This window comes from Vanacampus margaritifer, chromosome 18 (genome assembly GCF_051991255.1).
Source record: "Vanacampus margaritifer isolate UIUO_Vmar chromosome 18, RoL_Vmar_1.0, whole genome shotgun sequence".
In the NCBI taxonomy this organism is placed as follows: Eukaryota; Metazoa; Chordata; class Actinopteri; order Syngnathiformes; family Syngnathidae; genus Vanacampus; species Vanacampus margaritifer.
In genome coordinates, this window is record NC_135449.1 from 11523342 (window position 1) to 11543138 (window position 19797).

At 36.1% G+C, this 19797-nt stretch overlaps 1 non-coding gene across 1 annotated transcript; it reads left to right on the top strand.

Moving 5' to 3' along the window:
* Positions 1-19005: 19005 nt before the first annotated feature.
* On the top strand, positions 19006-19098 carry trnai-uau (transfer RNA isoleucine (anticodon UAU)). Its single transcript is given in 2 exon segments — positions 19006-19043; positions 19063-19098. It is a non-coding gene; the product is annotated as a tRNA-Ile (tRNA).
* Positions 19099-19797: the final 699 nt, after the last annotated feature.

Below are 19797 nucleotides of genomic sequence, written 5' to 3' on the forward strand. Positions count from 1 at the left end.
AATATCATCGGCATATAGATTAATTTTATGTTCTGTTACCCCAGAGTGAATTCCTTGAATCCTTCTTTCCTGGCGTATGGCTATTGCAAGTGGCTCGATAAATATTGCAAATAATAAAGGGGATAGTGGGCATCCCTGTCTTGTGCCTCTCTGTAAAATAAAGCGCTTAGATATAATCCCGTTAGTAGTAACTGTAGCTTTGGGAGAATCATATAATACTGACACCCAGTGGATAAATGATTTCCCAAAGCCAAATTTATTTAAAACAGCAAAGAGGAAGGACCAGTTAACTTTGTCAAAAGCTTTTTCTGCATCCAACGATATAATAACTGCCTTCTTATCATGCCGCTGTGACATGCTAATAAGGTTAAAGAGCCTCCTAATATTATTAGTAGAGTGGCGATCTTTAATAAAGCCTGTTTGGTCGCTATGAATAATTGTCGAGATTACTGTTTCTAATCTAGATGTGAAAGCCTTAGTAATAATTTTGATATCAGTGTTAATTAGTGAAATCGGACGGTAACTTGATGGAAGGGTGGGGTCTTTTTCTGGCTTTAATAAAAGTTTAATTGCTGCTGTATTCATGTGTGGACGTATGTAACCATTAGTTTTAATTTCTGTTACTACTCTTAAGAATAGCGGAGCAAGCATTAACCAGTAGTGCTTAAAAAATATAGCCGGATAACCATCTGGGCCAGGTGCCTTGCCATTAGGCATACTATCTAGAGCACTGTACAACTCGTTTATAGTAAGTGGCGCTTCTAACATATCTTTATATTCAGTAGTTAACTGAGGCATATTTAAGCTACTGAGGAATGCCTCAATATGCTCAGGGTTAGGTTTGTTAGTTTCTGAGTATAGGTTGCGATAATAGTTATAAAAAATTTGATTAATTTCTTCTGGTGATTGTGTACATTCACCAGTTGTCCCTTTAATAGCCGTTATAAGAGATTTTTCCCGATTGCGTTGAAGTTGGTTTGCAAGAAATTTACCTGATTTGTTATTATATTCAAAGTTGTTGTATCTCAATTGTTGTATTATAAACTCTGTCTTTTTAGTTAGCATATCGTCTAACTGTATTTTTGTATTTTGTAAGTCAGTCCATATTTGGTCATTTGGGTTTATTGCGTACTCATCCGTCAGTTGTTTAATTTTATCTTCCAAGTCATTTTCAAATTTTTGATCCTGTTTCTTTTTATAAGATGAATATGATATAATTTTACCTCTAATTACTGCTTTCCCAGCTTCCCAGAGAAGAGATGGCGATAGGCCTGGAGAGTCATTTATTTCCAAAAAGTCTGCCCACTCTTTCCTTATAATTTTATCAAACTCTGCATCGTTTAGAAGAGAGATGTTAAAACGCCATGTTGGTGGTGGTTTAAAAGTATAATCAACTTGTAGGGAAAGTGAGACTGGTGCGTGGTCGCTAATAATAATAGGATGTATTTTTGTAACAGTTTTATCAGCAATAGAGTTATTTGTAAGAAAATAATCAATTCTTGAAAAAGACCGGTGTACAGCGGAAAAGAAGGTAAATTCCTTCTTATTTGGGTTTTTAAGTCTCCAGCTGTCGACGAGGCCAAAATCATCCATATATTCCCCTATTACTTTAGTAGATTGTAATCGCCTTATACATGTTGTGTTATTAGAACGGTCTATTAATGGATTTAAGACTGTGTTAAAGTCTCCTCCAATAATAATAGTAGAGTTCGCTGCTAAATCAAACAGCTGAGAGAAAAATTCATGGAAAAAGGCCGGATCATCATTATTAGGGGCATATAAATTGCCAAGTGTATATATCTTATTAAATATAGTTATCTGAATAATAATGTATCGGCCCTCTGGGTCTGTTATTGTATTATTTAGAGTAAAGAGTAAATTCTTATGTATGAGTATACAGACTCCTCTTTGTCTGCTGTTATAAGGGGCAGAGTATGCTTGGCTAAAATTCTTATCAATAAGTAATTTTTCTTCAGATTTTTGTAGGTGGGTTTCTTGCAGGAGGCAAATATCTGCTTTTAATTTTAAGAGATGGTCTAAAGTTTTTATTCTTTTTGCCTGTGAGCGAGCGCCACAAACATTCCAGGAAACCAGAACTAATTTATGCATACAAACAATATAGGCTCAGTCCTGTGTAAATATCTGCATAGGCCATTTGTCAATACTGGCATGTTATAGGATAGAATCAAAGTAGTTAGGTGATTTATATAATTTGTGTAAAATATAAGGAAATGTGTAAGTAAATATAACAGTGAAAAAACGGGTAGGGATGTGAAAGTGAAGGACGTTAGTGGGGAGTTAAACAACATTATAATACACCAGTAACTGGTAACCCAAGCGAGATTTTTTTTTTTGTTTGTTTAAATCTACTTTTAGATATAGTTATGTATTATTATTATATTTATAATATAGCGTAAACATAATGAGTATTCATATTTTAGGTTTTATAACCACATATACATTATATGTATATGTATATGTATACGTATACATCTAATAATCAAACAAAGTTTAGTTCCATCGATGCTAATTAGAACAGCCAGGGAGTGGAGTTGGGGTTCCGGAATAGTTGGCCATCGATGTATAGTTTATCAACGACCATCATAGTCCGTTTACCCTCCTGCCTATTTTGTTTCATTATAGGAAACAGTACCTTTCGCCGCTCATTAATCTCTCTAGGGAATTGGTCATTCATTCCGAATGAGGTCCCTTTAAGCTCCCGTCCTTTACTTTTAACAAATACTTTTTGTTTAAAATGCTCAAATTTGGCGATAATAGGACGGGGTCTATTGCCCCTACGGGCTCCAAGCCGATGTACCCGGTGAAAGGAGATGTTATTTACCGTCTCCTGAGGAATTTTTAACGATGTCGTCATAAATTTTTTTATCTCAACCTCTGGATTGTCAGAGGTGTTCTCGGATATACCTGAGAATATTAAATTATCCTGCATGCTACGGGATTGAACATCCAGAATAGTTTCTTTTAGCATTTTATTTTCCTTTTTAATGGTTTCTAACTCGGCTGAAACAGTCACGAGTGTAGCGTGTATCTCGGCATTGTTGCGTTGGAGATCATTTATTTGTTGGCTGAAGAATTCCATACTTACCTTAAATCCTTTCACCTCCTCGCAGATTAGGGAGAGGACCTCTAACTTTTTATTTATGGACTCCAGCATACTGACCGAGACCTCCGTAGTAGTTAGGTCGTCCGTGTCCGTCGCTGAGTCATTCTTTCTCTTTTTAGAGGGTTTCTTAGACGGTTTCTCGACGGAAGAGTCCTCCATCGCGCAGTTGTAAAAATAACCGTCAATGAAGCGTTCGAGGTCCTCCACGTTGGATGGTATTCCAAATCTGTCGGATGAAAGAGAAAAGAGAAAAGCCAAGATATATGATGGTTAAACTCGAATTAGTTTAGCATAATAGAGCTAGTTCTATCTTAGCAGCAGGGCGCTGCCATGTTGGGGTGTCCCGGTCTCGCTGTAGGTCTCGCGATAATCACAGCATCTCGCGCATCTAGGAGAAAAGTCCGAGGCAAAGGCGAAAAAAGGCGATTACAATTTTTAATCGTAATTAATTGCATGACTTCACTAGTTAACTCACGATTAGTCACAAATTATATATCTGTTCTAAATGTACAATAAAATTTATTTTAGGTTTTCATACTCTTGTTAACAAAAATGGTGGGGGGGATTAAACTAATAGAAATAGTTCAAATGAATTTTTGACGTCTATAGCCGTCAATGGCAATGAATTAATTAAAAAAAAGAAAAACAAACAGTAAAAATTGGGGGCGTCAGGCGATTAAAATTTGTAATCATAATTAATTGCATGACTTCACTATTTAACTCACAATTAATCCAAAATTTTATATCTGTTCTAAATGTACAATAACAAAAATTCTAGGTTTTCATACTCTTGTCAACAAAAGTGGGGGAAAAAATTAAACTAATAGAAATAGTTAAAATGAATTTTGGACGTCTATAGCTGTCAATGGCAATGAATGAATTAAAAAAATAAAATAAAACATTATTAAAAATTTGGGGCGTCAGGCGATTAAAATTTGTAATCATAATTAATTGCATGACTTCACTAGTTAACTCACAATTAATCACAAATTTTATATCTGTTCTAAATGTACAATTAAAAAAATTCTAGGTTTTCATATTTGTTAAAAAAAAGTGGGGAAAAAATGTTAAACTAATATAAATAGTTAAAATGAATTTTTGCCGTCTATAGCCGTCAATGGCAATGAATGAATTAATAAAAGAAAAGAAAACATTAAAAATTTGGGGCGTCAGGCGATTAAAATTTGTAATCATAATTAATTGCATGACTTCACTAGTTAACTCACAATTAATCGCAAATTTTATATCTGTTCTAAATGTACAATTAAAAAAATTCTAGGTTTTCATATTTGTTAAAAAAAGTGGGGGGAAAATGTTAAACTAATATAAATAGTTAAAATGAATTTTTGACGTCTATAGCTGTCAATGGCAATGAATGAATTAAAAAAATAAAATAAAACATTATTAAAAATTTGGGGCGTCAGGCGATTAAAATTTGTAATCATAATTAATTGCATGACTTCACTAGTTAACTCACAATTAATCACAAATTTTATATCTGTTCTAAATGTACAATTAAAAAAATTCTAGGTTTTCATATTTGTTAAAAAAAGTGGGGAAAAAATGTTAAACTAATATAAATAGTTAAAATGAATTTTTGACGTCTATAGCCGTCAATGGCAATGAATGAATTAAAAAAAGAAAATAAAACATTAAAAATTTGGGGCGTCAGGCGATTAAAATTTGTAATCATAATTAATTGCATGACTTCACTAGTTAACTCACAATTAATCACAAATTTTATATCTGTTCTAAATGTACGATTTAAAAAAATCTAGGTTTTCATACTCTTGTTAACAAAAGCGGAAATTTATATATTTTTTAAACTAATATAAATAGTTAAAATGAATTTTTGACGTCTATAGCCGTCAATGGCAGTGAATTAGTTAATAGTTTATCAAAATCTGTAGTTTTGGCCTTTTCCGCTAATGTATGTAAGATGCCATTCTATAGCAGTCACACAGGTGTTTCCGTGTGAAAGTAACAGGTAGAGCTACCGAAAAGATGGAGAGGAATTCAACACCTCGGAGAAACGCGTATTCGCCATCTTTTGATCGGTGACGCGTGCTTGAAGGCGAGAGAACTTCAAAACAGCGAGAACGACTCTCACGCTGCACCGAGGCAGCAGGAAGTAAGCAAACAAGCGAGGAGGAGAAACGACGGTTGAGCAAGAGGGAGGAAAGAGGGTGCAAGTGTTTATTCTCCTCTTCCCTCCTCTACTGTGTCTTTTCCCTCCCTTTTTGTCCATTCACTGATGTGTGTGGGTGTACACAGTCGCTCCGGCACACTTGAATCTTTTACTGATTACCTCACACACGTCACGTCTTTCTGAAGGGCTTTTAGCACTGGAGGATTATCGGGCAGACAGAAGCTTTTAACCCTTTCTCTGGCCTCCCCTCTCAAGACAGCCAGATGACAAATGCATTGTGTCTGACAATTGTTATTTTGATAAATATGACATTTTGCAAAGGCGTCTCCATTGTTTCCAGGTTAAAAGCCTGCTGCTGTATACTAAATAATGATGTGCTGATCGTCAAACTGGATTTGGGTGAATGATTTATAGACATGGAGGAAATAGCCATTTAAGTAATTTGCTCGTCACAAAGCAAGATTTACACCACTTTCCATACAAAACTGCAGGTGCTGAACTGAGCTTATAGACCAAAGGGGCAAACAGTTAACCGCAACTTCATTGTGGGAACGAGCTTTCCCACATCTGTTATTGTGATTTTTATTCTCCACACTTTTTTGCCATGTAACAACTCCCACATAATACTTTCAATTTACACCATTCAAATTTCAACTTGTTTAAAAAATTCACCACCTCCCGGGGTACATATATCGTCTGATTTCACATTACTTACAGTATTCGCACAATTTAACGTTAACTCATTCACTGCCATTGACGGCTATAGACGTCAAAAATTAATTTTAAACATTTCTATTAGTGTAACATTTTTTTCCACTTTTGTAAACAAGGGTATGAAAACTTACATTTTTTTAAAAATTGTATTAGAACAGATATAAAATCTGTGATTAATCGTGAGTTAACTAGTGAAGTCATGCAATTAATTACGATTAAAAATTGTAATCGCCTGACGCCCCTAATTTTTAATAATCGTTTCCTTATATATATAAAAAAGATTATTAAAAAGAAAAGAAAAAATATTTTAAAAAAAGAAAAGATTATTAAAAATTAGATTTAAAATAAAAATTTGCAATCATAATTAATCGCATGACTTCACTAGTTAACTCACGATTAATCAATTTTTTTTATCTGTTCTAAATGTACAAAAAAAATCTAGATTTTCATACTCTTTAACAAAAATGGAAAAATATGTTAACCTAATAAGAAATAGTTAAAATGAATTTTGACATCTATAGCAGTCAATGGCAGTGAATGAGTTAAATATAAACTTTTGCCCATTAATTTTCAATGGGACAGACATTTAAATTTTTATCCCACTTACCATCATTACCACCTGTCTGATACAAGACAAGTCAAGTTAGCTAAGTGGTTAGAGCAATTACCATCCATCACGGAATACCTGAGTTCAAACCCCACTTGGACCACATTTTAGTACTTTAGTCATTTATCTTTCAATTTACTTCATAAGCACATGCATTCAGATCTTAGCATTCAGCTAATAGTATTCAGCTTGTCAGCATTCCCACGCAATTTCTCCAGAAAATGCGCTTTGTCTAGTTAACCACATAAATGAACTCACCAATGAAATCCAATACAAGATATTCTGGGCTCTATTTTTGTACACAGTATATGTAGAAATCATGGCGCATTCTGATTTCATGCACACCTGTGAAGATATGCCTGATGGAATGACAATTTGGTGGCATAAAGGTAGTCTAAAGTTACACTTGCTTGGACCATGTCTATTGTGAAAAGTGTTGATTTAATCAGGCATTTTTAAACTTAGTTTTAGTCCAATTTCAATCACACTTGTTAGTTTTGATCATAGTTAGTCAAACTCATCCCATTTTTATTTAGTCGACTATAAATTGAGCATTTTAGTCTTTATTTAAAAAAAAGATCTTATCTTTTTTATTTAAAACAACTTCACACACAATTACAGTATATCAACAAGTGGCTATTATGACATGCTACAAGCTAGTAAGTTAGCTAGCATTAGTTAGCGGATTAGCATTGTTTGAACGTTAGCCTATAGCTGTTGCATTAATGTTACGTTGCACTCGCTAGCTGCAGCTTTGAACGGGGGTGTTTGTTTCACTGTGTGTTAGTGACAGATTAGCAGAGACAGGATTTTACAAAATCATAATTTTCATCTCATCTTTGTTCGTGAACTAAAATGTCCATAGATTTTAGTCCAGTCTTTATTAAATGAGCTAAATTTTTGTCCTGTCTTTATTAGTCGACGAAAATGCATACTGATTTAGTCCCAATTATTGTTTATTAATGGCGGTTTTAGTCTAATCTAGTCTAGTTTTCAAAAAATGTGTGTTGACGAAAATAATTGAAAAACATTTTATTTAGTTTTTGTTAACAAAATTGACACTAGGTGAAGGTTAGGAATGAAAAAATTGATAGGCCATGAAGCGTACATTTTTGGAACATGTTGAAGTTTAAATGGTTTGAATCGGTCAAGAAATGTAGAAGGAGTTGAAGGACAAAACAATGGAATAATAATAATAAAAGCATTTTTACAATTATATTATATTATATATTGAATATTAGTGTGGGTATTACTCATTATTTAATGAGATAATGAATACATTTTACTGAGGTCTGACTCTTGGTAATGTAAACGCTCAGTGGGCCAGATTAAAGAACAGAGTAGGCCGTATGTGGCCCCCAAGCCCAAATTTGCCCACCACTATATTAGAATGTATGAGTACATACTGTATTGTATACGTGCTACATACCTTGATATTTTGTTAATAAAATGATGAAAGGACTTTCTGATTGTAGCGCACATGTGGGTGCTTATGGTAGTGATGTTCAATGCATCGTTGGGCCAATATGTAACGCTCCATCTTGTCATTTTAACGACGCTGTGCATGGAATGAGATTCACTTGTTAAATTTCAAATCGGTGACATTACGCCCCATTGCTTTTCTGTTACAACAGGCATTCAGGAGGTTTTGTAATGAAATAGTTGACAGAATTGAGGCTGCAGTTAGTAGCTAAGGGTCAACGCAGGTTTATTTTTATTTTTATGAAGGCTAGAGCGGAAGTCAGTTTTAGGTATGTAGTGGTAATAATAATGTGAGTCGTAATGAACAAGTGACTTGAGCTCCCTCATAAAGGTTGCTTCAATGTGTGCCATCTCTGAGGTGGTCGGCTGTTGCCCTCTATCCCCGCCTTGTGTTTTCCTCTGTTTTATGTGTGTGTCCTGCCCATCCTCTTCCATTCAAAGCTCGGTTTACCATAACAATAGCTGCCTGCCGTGTATAGCTCCGACCACTGCAGACTACTGGCAGGGGCCCATTCACTACTGCAACCCACCCCGTCTAATAAAGGAACCGGCGGGCCTGCCGACTCAGCATCGCCCATGTTGTGTCTGTGTCGACTGCGTTACTTGCCAGGGACGTAGAACTGTTGGGTTTATGTACTGGGGTGAACAAGGAGGGGGTTTATGTACCCAGAAGGTTGGAGTTCCAGTCTGAAAAGACAGAAAAACTGTTTAGGACAAATTGTTCCAAGTGGGATTTGAACGGAGGGATAAAGGAAATGATGGGTGACCATATTGTTGGAAGATTTTTTTGTGTTTATCCTCCACTTTTATGATTTCTAACCATCTATTAGTGTCTGTTTTATATATTAAAGAGGATACCGCCCTTCAAGATAGTATAAGAAGGTTGTAAGTGTCTGTAATCGAGACACTTGCGAGAAGCTGCAGCTATGTTCTGTAAACTCGCTTGTGTCCGGAATATTCTGTAAAATAAAACCTTCGAAGGAACTATTCACCGATCTCCAGCCTGCATTGGGATAAACGACATTCTCACTACCCCAAAGAAAACAAGCACGGAAGAAAAAGATTCTTTTCTTCAACAATATGTACTGCATGATTGCAATTCCCTCTATAATTGTGCGAGAATGCTAACAGACACTCTTCAAAAAAAACAACAGACGACTGTAATATGCTAGTCAGGTCGATAGAAAAGATTTGATGCATACACTTTAATTGCTCATCCTCCTTGACGAAACCCTCTTTTGACAACACTATAATTGTATGCGCATCCATTTTCACAGGTACGTGTGGAAATGCAATGTAAATATATAGCAAAATGGTTCAGAAATAAATGGCCAAAGAATGAACATGACGATCACAGAATTTTCATAGCAATAGCATAGTGACAGTAGGCACCACAGGGAATGACTTATTTATTGATTGACACGAGTAGGACAGGAGTTTTATTTCCAACAAAAAAAATCACCTCTGAAAAAACGAGGGGAAAAGGGCACTGGCAGAGATAAACAACAATAGGCGCTCTACTAAGGGAGGTAAAAAAGGGGAACCAAAAAACACTCACATAACACAACAAGAGACCAAGTCTGTGAAACCACTTCTGTGGACACAAGAGCAACACATCTGCACAAGATTTTATTTGTTACATTTTATTTATTAATGTATTTGGGTGGTAGTAAATGTTCATCATTGTTTATTTAATAGTAAAATCTTTTTAAAAATCAATTTAACAATTAGCTTTCAATATATTTCAATATATACTCGACAAATAATTTTTTTTATAAAATGTCATTCACATGGAATATCTTCAACTCTTCCACTCCCACAGTCACAACTTTAAAAGACGTGCTTCAGAACCGAAATATGGCACTGTTTGAATTTATGTGAATCGGTGCTCGGAGGTACCGACCCAAATCGGTCCATACCACAAAATGTACCGTCTTCGGCAGTCGGCACCCATCCTTATTTATTGATGTGAGTAAATTGTTTGAATGATTAGAAAGTGAACATGGTCTGCCTGGACATAATTTCTGCATCACTGCATTTTTGGGGGGGACATTTTTGTCAATTTTGTGGACACTTTATGGTAATTTTCAGATTTCTTCTTTTGTTTTTGCACATTTTATGTTTGCTTTTTGACCATTTTATTTTCTGCCTTTTCCTTAATCAATTTTCTGACTTATTTTGGTGGCAATTTTGTGGACATTTTATGATAATTTTTGGGATTTCTTCTTTTGTTTTTGGACACTTTGTTTTTTTCTGTTTTTACTAATGTTTTTAAACATTTTATTTTCTGCCTTTTTAAAAATAATTTTTGGGACTTTTTGGGGGGAAATTTTGTGGACATTTTATGGTAATTTTCAGGATGTTTTCTTTTGTTTTTTTGACATTTTATAGCTACTTTTTAAACATTTTCTTTTCTGCCATTAACATTCAATTATCTGATATTTTTTGCAATTTCATGGATATTTTATGGTAATTTTCTACTTTTACTCATCCTTAGAAATTTTATGGCCACTTTTTAAAAATGTTTAGGTAATTTTCAAAACTTTTTTTTAATCTAACGTTCATCTCTCTTTTTCTGACAACTTTGACTGACAACGAGTTTATTTTCTGCCTTTTTAAAAATAAATTCGCTGACTTTTTTCGGGGAAATTTTGTGGACATTTTATGGTAATTTTCAGTATTTCTTCTTTTGTTTCTTTGACATTTTATAGCTACTTTTTGAACATTTTCTTTTCTGACATTAACATTCAATTAGCTGATTTTTTTTGCAATTTAATGAATATTTTATGGTAGTTTTCTACTTTTCCTCGTCCTTATTGGACATTTTATGGCCATTTAAAAAAACAACAACATTTTTAGGTAATTTTCCAAACTTTTTTTTAATCTACCGTTCATCTCTCTTTTTCTGACAACTTTGACTCTGACATTATTTTTTAATATTATTATTATTTTTTATATATCTAAACCATTAATACATTTAAATAATATTTTCTCTAAAAAAATACAAATTTAAATGTTTAAATAGTGTATATATATATATATATATATATATTAGAGATACACGGGGAGCCACAGGCGAGGGACTAAAGAGCCACATGAGCCACAAGAAAGGCAGAATTAAATATTGTGGTTTCTATCTTTGTATAAGTCCTTGGCTACGCATCGCATGACTAAGCGGAGCGAGGTTAGACCAAATTTTGGTCATTTTGGGAGGGCTGGGCCGTTGTGGGAGTAGTCACAGCTTCACACGTCAATCATGGCCAGTCAAAGCAGCAATTTGCATTTCAGATCCAAAGATGAATATGAGGCAAAAATTCAGAATTTCAGCTTTTATTTCATGTTATTTATATTTAGATGTGTTAAATAACTCAAGACAGAGCACATTTAGACTTCACTATTCTTCATTTGAAATGCTTTTCTTTCCGTTATTTCTTGTTTCCAGGGGTTTCTCAATACTTTTGAAGGGGAGATTTACTGCTGACCATTCTAAGGTCATCTAAGGTCATCTAAGATCACCCATGATCCTGAGCGGGATAAGCAGTAGTAAAAATGGACGGCTGATACTCCGATTCTGTATTTGTGCTGTCCTGCAGATAATTGCCCAAAAAGGGCACTGAACACTACAACAAAATGTCACTCTCTTTCCCCTGGTTAATGACTGGAGATCAGACAAGTTAGTGGGGCGACTGCAGCCTCTTTAGCAGCAAGCGCACATGATTGGCCCTGTCTCAAGAGCCGCTTTCTCCTAAAATCAGTCATTTTGTCAGGCGGCATTCATAAGGTTTGATTGGAGAAGAGTGTGTATTTGTGTTTGAGCTTATGTGTGTGTGTGTGTGTGTGTGTGTGTGTGTGTGTGTGTGCATGCCTTAGACCTTGGGAGGGATGCTCGTGCAAGCCCTAACTTGCCCCAGCGATGCCACAAAGGCTGTCAGAAATGAAAGATGACGGCAGCGCGTGTTCTCAGCTAATTCCTACAAGGACAAACATACACCCAACGGTCACACAAACGCCGTGATACACGATACAGCCACAATTATTGGCTTTTTTTTTTTTTTTTAATTATTTGTCACTCCATTAAACAGAGACATGCGAGAACAAAGAGAGAGGAGCTTATCTGGAGGAAGAGTTACATCAGACTATTATTGACGCAGGTGACCAACAGTAAAGCGGAGTTGAAGATAAACCTGTGTGTGTTCCTACTCCGTCTTATTAGAAGCTGAACGTTTGTGGATATCCGCTGATATGCGACCAGAAGGAAAGAGGCTGCCGTTGATTTTGCCTTAATCCCTTTAAACGTATTGACATAGGAGTGGTCATCTATTGGTGGCATGGGGTCGCCTGTGGAATTTTCCACTGCTTTCTACCAGCACAGAAAATGGCTAGACATTTTTCAAGTCATGGATACGCGACATTTTTATAATGACCATTTTGCAGATTATATTATATATTGTTTATGTTATTTTCTAATGAGCTACGTAAAAAGTGAAGTAAATATGAATCAAAACCAGCAGTTATTATCTTTGACAATTCAATTGTAGTGTTTAATGTTGTCGAGCCAATGACGTCATTCACAGTACAATATAAAATAGTGATTGTTGCTTCTGATTATAAGTAGAATTAAGGTCTATTATTTTTGCACTACCCGTCCCAAGATGACCCTTTAAACAGCCTAAAAGGGCACAACTGGCTTATGCCAATGTTAAGTGGCAGTGATGGCTGTGATCGACTTTTGCCTAGCAACAAGCGATGGTGCAAACAGAAAAAAAAAGAAGACAGGAAATATAATCCAATCAATTATGTTACACTTCCTGCGATAAAATGTGTAACTCAATTGTTTTTTTTAAAACATCATTTCAAGAGGGGAAGTAAAAATAACTAACTAAAATAATGTGGTTGCAAAAGTGTGCACACCCCCTAATAACTGGGATGTGTTCAGAATTAATGAGTGACATTCAAACGCGTGTTAAATGGGAGCACACCAGCAACCATTTTAAGTGCCTCTGATTTACCCCAAATACATTTCAGATGTTCTAGTAGGCTTTTTTTTGTGGTAAATTTAAATACTATCTGAAACTGTTTGTTATTGCTTCCACCTTGTCTATAGTCCCAGCTCCAGCTGAAGGAAAAAACAAAACAAAAAAAAAAAAATGTTCAACCTTGCTTTCATCGATCATAACACTTTTCTCTCAATTTTTGGGGGAGATTATTTCATGATCCAATGAAACCAAGTAGTTAATCAGAGGCACATGAGTTTGAATGTGATTCTATCTCAGGTGTTTATTTTTTTTACTTCTCCTCAGATTATACATTACATTAAGTCACATTAACACGAGTTAAAAAAAAATGTTATCCTGGGAACAGAGGGATATCATAAAAGTGCACATTATGTCTGTTTGTTCTTACAAGGTCAAGGCGGTCACCGTCTTGTGAGCAAACTGGTAATTCAGCAGCAAACTAAAGCGATTACCTTGTTTGTACGTCCTCAACTTTGTATGTTCCACAAGTCATCTGACAGCTCAGGCAGGTCCAGACTCGCCTTGCACAATGATTAGCCCTGCTTGTCTTACACTGGACACAATGGCCTCTTCCTTGGCATCTTCTGTTGACCCATCGTTGACCAGGCAAACTGTGAAATCAAAAAATTCCATGAAAGACAATAGGACAATGCAACGTGTAAGAGTTTGGTGTCTTTTTACCTTGTACAAACTACACTTTGGTGGAAGTGGGGTTGGATTTAATATGTTTTGAACATGATGGCGCAGCCTGCAAAGTGCAGTGTAATTGCTATTATAGTGGTGCCACTTCTGATAATAACCGAGAAGCCTAATGATGGCTAAAATTACTTTCTGCTCTGTAAGTCACTTTATTCTTTACCTTCATCCTTATGTTGCTTTCTACCTAAAGGTCATATTTGGAGCATATTGTACTCATGGGTTCGTAAAAAAGCATTGCTTAGCAAAAAGTGCAATATATTGGAGGCCACAATTCAGAGCATAATACAAATATGATAGTGAAGATGTGTAAATTGTGTCTTGTCCAAATTTGGATTGCTTGCCGTTGGTGGAGATCTGCGTATTTAAAATATGAAATTTGGCAAATTGTGGCTTACTTCATGAGGTCCACGAACCGTTTTCAAGGGACCCTGTTATGGAGAATTGAGATATTAAGAGATATTAATGGGTTGTATAGAAAAAGGTCTCAGGAGTACTTGCCCATCTTATAAACTTATGAGCGCACTGTATGGTAAGAAAAAGGCTTGAAATCCAAAATACTGTGGAATTGTTTTGATATTTTCAGTGGTTGAAGTTCACATGAGGAAAGATGTGAATGTAAATTTTGGTGATGATTCATAGCATATTTGTGTCACTACGCGGTGTTTAGCTTTTGCACATTTGCAGTTGTATCTAAGTGTATGTAAACTTGTAAAAATGAAGGAGCAAATTTTGAAGAGGGATGCTAAATAAATTTATTTATTCAAAAAATGAAAAGAAAAATGCAGTTTTGTGCTTAAGCCAAAGCCTTGTCTAATGTAAAAAAAAATGTATGTTACTTTGGCGCCATCTTGTGGAAAGTAAGTAGCCTTGTCTAATGTTATTTAATTGTGGGAATGCTGTGAGATTTTTATTCTCCTTACTTTTTTTTTGCAGAGAAACAACTCCCATATATTACTTCCAATTTACACCATTAAAATTTCAACTTTCTTCAAAAATTCACGCTTTCCGGGGTATTTATTGTCTGATTCCACATTACTTACAGTATTCGCACAATTTAACATTAAATATCAACTTTTCCCCATTCATTTTGAATGGGACTGACATTGAACTTTTAGTCAGTAAGTCACTTTCCACGCCATACAACCGACCATCATTACCAGTTGTCTGATGCTACTAAGTGGTGCATTTGGTAAAGTGCATTGTCCAGTTGCCAGGAGGTTGCAGGTTTGAATCCCACCTCTGACTGTACATTGCAAATATATCCATGGCAATTATGCTAAGCATGTATACAACTGACTATCAGAGTTCCAATTTGCCATCTAAAAGAATGGAGGATACCGCATGCCTCGGTGTCGCTCTTGAGCTTTTTTTTTTTTTTTTCATTGGATATCATTAGTTCCACTTTTCCATATAAATTTTAACTTGCTTCAAAAATTATTATTTATCTTTAAACTACAATTAATACTTTGTAATTTTCACAATTTACTTCATAAGCATTCGGCTTAGCATTCAGCTATTAGCATTCAGCTATTAGCATTCAGCTATTAGCATTCAGCTTTCAGCATTCCCACGCAACTTCTCCAGAAATTGCACTTAGACTAATTAGTATTTGCGTTCTTTTGATATCTAAAGACAATTTAAAACCTTGAAATGTGGGAATCAAGTGCAAGTAGATTTTTGTTGTTCTCGGCAGGACTTGATCTACCCCTCTATGTGAGTTGGACGACGTTGAAATACACAGACTGAAAGAGGCTAATTATTTGTCCTCTTTTGCGTGTTCCAAAACATTTGAAGACAGATTTGTTGTAAGAAAAAACACCTTGCAAGGATGATTTATTAAACAGAGAATTCTCCGGTCACCGGCAACAACACTGAACATCACGTATGAGGTGGACTTTTCAGAGTGCCCATGTGCCCCCTCCCTTTGCGGAATCCAGCTTTTAAAGAATCGAGTTTTGAAAGTAAACGGCCCTTCTCCTCCTACTAAGAATGAGTAGAACAGATTGGTTCTCACACAATATGTTACATAATATTATTTTCGTACACAGACTGCACCTGTTTTCATTTTTAGACAAAAAATACTCTCAGGGTACTTTTTCCCAAAACAAAATCTAGAGTGGCCGTGAGTGCTGATGCGAACAGAGTCAGTGGTGTGTGTGTGGGTGTGTGCGCTCCCCCGAAGCAGAGTACGCTCCCACGAAGAGAATGTGTGTGCGTAAACACTGAGAGGGAATTTTAGACCAAACAAGGTGTACCAGCTTAGGTTAAGGTCAAATTATACTGAGTTTAACACTATTTTACCTACTTCACATCTATAAAACATTTCAACATGGTTAATATATAAAATAAAGAATTAAAAATGTTAATAATGACCCACTGTCAATTTCACCAATGACCATTAAATATGTAAATATGTTACATGGTATGTAGTGTTTTATGTTTGTGTTTTTCATTTATTTTTGTTTACTTAAAAAAAACGAATATAGGCAGGCATTAACCCGAAATTTGCCGTGTAACAGTGCAGGGTGTTTCCCATGTATGTTAATAGTTCATTTTATTCCAGCTGGTGTCCACCATGTGGTTTCAGGAGGCCTATAAGATTACTCTCTATCGAACCGGGCATAGGTGGGATCTTCAGACAGGTGCATAGCAGGCCTGCTTTGCCCCTCCTCCACCCTCACACTACACACAAACACACACACTAGAATCAGCACCCAGACCATCAGGTGAAGTAGGCCAATCAAAAGGGGGTGGCATGTGTGCGAGTGTGTGTGTTGTTGTAGACTAGGCACAATGATGAGAGAGGGTCTGTCAGTGGCCACCTGTTGGCCAGCTGACGGGGGTCCCGTTTCAGGGTCAACTTTCAATTTTCTGTTTCTCTTACGTGAATTCTCATATGGATTTCCCCAAGATTTTTATGTGAACATGACAACAAGGCAAGAAGAAAACGGTGGACATTAGAGGGGGGGGGGGGGATGTTGGGGCAGTGTCTCATAGTGTCTTGTTTGATGCTGAACAATGGCTCGCAGATAGCACCCTCTTGATGTGGTATTACCATCACTATAGCGGCCGTAATGGAGGTCTGCAGGTGGGGGTGGAGGAGAGGATTGGCGATGAGGGGATTGGAGACCCCAAATGAGGATTGAGAGATGAAAGTAAGGAGGCGTGCAGTGGACAGCAGGAGGAGACATGACTTAGTAGAGAAGATAATTTCTCGTCTGTGGGGGCTGGAAATAAGTTGAGGGTGGAGGAAAAAATGGTGACATAAGCAGAATCAGGTTATCATGAATCCGTTTATAGTTGCTCCTGCAGGCTTTCCATACTAATAGGAAAGTCAGGTTGCATCAACAATCTCATTCATGACTTTATAGTATTATTTTATTCATATTTTTGATTAACGGGGATACACAATATAGAAAATTATATGGAGTAAATTTACTCTAAACTGAGTCTATTTGGTCCCACAGTGAAATTTATACTTGGAAGAGAGTAAAGTAAAAAAAAAAAAAAAAAAAGTCACTCAAGGAACAAACCCAAAACTTGACGTTGGGAGACAGCCAATCTACTCCCTGAGCCACACAGAGCTGTGCATTAGTATACTGCTCGTGTCAGCAGGAATCTTCGAAACTCTGAGATCAAAACCGATGTTTTTGTCTCCTTTTGGATATAAGCAAACAATATAGTCTCCCAAGCTGAAGGTTGTGAGTTAGTTCCTTAATCCTTGTAATTATAAAATAAAATAAAAAACTAGTAAAATGTTGTCAAAATTGCTAAAATAAAATAAAATAAAAACTAGTAAAATTTTGTCAAAATTGCTCCTTGTAAAATTTAGTGAAAACTCTTTAATAGATTTTTTCATGCGATAGGCAAATTCTTTCATACACGCTAAACATCCATCCATCCATCCATCCATTTTCTTGGCCGCTTTTCCTCACTAGGGTCGCGGGGGTGCTGGAGCCTATCCCAGCTGGCTTCGGGCAGTAGGCGGGGTACACCCTGAACTGGTTGCCAGCCAATTGCAGGGCACACAGAGACGAACAACCACACTCACATTCACACCTAGGGACAATTTGGAGAGTTCAATTAACCTGCCATGCATGTTTTTGGAATGTGGGAGGAAACCGGAGTCACGCTAAACATACTTTGACTAAAATTCTGAATATTTTACTATTATATTTTTTTAAGGGCCAACAATAAAGAAATTACATTTTGACAGAATGAACAGTAGTCATTGCGGTATAAATTTATTGTTCCCTCAAAATAAGTAAAAATACAGCCATTAATAGCTAAATCCCTGGCAACAAAAGTGAGTACGCCCCTATGTGAAACTGTCCAAATTGAGCACAGTTAGCCATTTCTCTCCCCAATATCACGTGACTCATTAGTGCTACAAAATCTTAAGTTTGAATAGGGAGCAGCTGCAGGTGTGTTAAATTTTGTATTACAGCTCTCACACTCTCTCAGGCCCCGCCCACACGGAAGCCAGTTTCAATGAAATTTTGCTGATATACTCATATACTCCTCAAATAACCACATAGCGAAATGTCAGACGTTTGGACAATCAATAACAGTGGCTAGACAGAAGCAAAGCTCTCCATCATTCTATTTTTTATTTGGTGTGCAGGTTAGGGATATGGAAACAGTTAAATACTGCAACACGAAAAACTTACAGTAAGTATCCCTAATTGAGTTTGAATCCCTTAAGAGGAGATATGCGGCCTTCCTAAGCAGGGTGATGATGTTGCTGTTGCTTGTGATGCAAATCAGTGCTTTCGATGTTTATGCTGCTCAGCCTCTCAGTGCTACTCTCTGGCCCAAGTACACACTTAGACAGACTCATTTAAGGACAAGACTTAATGAATCTGTGTGTGTACGTGCTACATGACAATAGCTTGCACACGCACACAAAAAAACAGCGCATGACACACAGGGAGCACTGAGGGCACCAATAAGAGTTCAGCACGCCAGTGTACCCTCTGCTTGAATAATTCAAACCAAACATGTTGTTGTGAATGATGCATGGGGTAAAACACGGTTAGTCTTGTGTTGCTATCTAGTGGCTACTTACGGTACTGCAGGGACTCCTGGAGAAGTAAAAGTAAAATACTGGTGTTGTATCAAAATTTAGTTTTTATGTAATGCTTTGTTCCTAATTTTTAGTCGTTTTTTTTCTTACTTCACGTTTACTAATTAGTTTCAACAGGTTGTCATATGTGCTCCAGTGGCGCAATCGGTCTGTGCGCGGTACTTATAAGACAGTACGCAGCAAGAAATGCCGAGGTTGTGAGTTCGAGCCTCACCTGGAGCATTTAAATTTATCTTAGCGTCTTGTGCCCAAGGATCCTTAGCTAAATATCACAACTATGCAGTTAAGGAAAGATAATTACTCTAATAAAATAGACTAAAATATGTTTTTCCCTTAAACATTGTTAGAAGTTTATATTGTCATTTTCTTAAAGTCATATTTTTAAGGGAGGGAAAAAAAGGTTGTATGTTTTTCCAATGAAAGATTACCAAAATATTTTTAAAATGTATTGTCATGAATTTAACATGACTTAGTACTTTTTCCTCTATGTTCTTATTTTCTCCCGAACAAAGACATACAGCGTACTTGATTTCTTTTAGATGTTGATTAATATTTTTGTCCAGCAATTTGAATTCATGCATTTTGTTCACACATTATTGAGGATTCACGTCACTTATGATGTATTGCTTGGCTATAAAGACTTTTTGCTATTGTGCTTTGTTAAACAACAAACATGTTCATGTAAAATCACCACATCCTGCTCTTTCTAGCGCATTTGGCTTTGTTTATCTTTCACCTGCATTTTTTTCTTATCATTTCATCACCTCTCTAGAACAACGTAATCAATAATGAAACCAAACATTGCTTCTGCAATACTTACTTGAACTTGAAGACCATCTTTACCTTTTCAAGTTATTGATTGACATTTGTCTTGGGTTTCAAAAGTCAGCCCGGCAAAGGTCAAACCGCATCTTCGTTTAC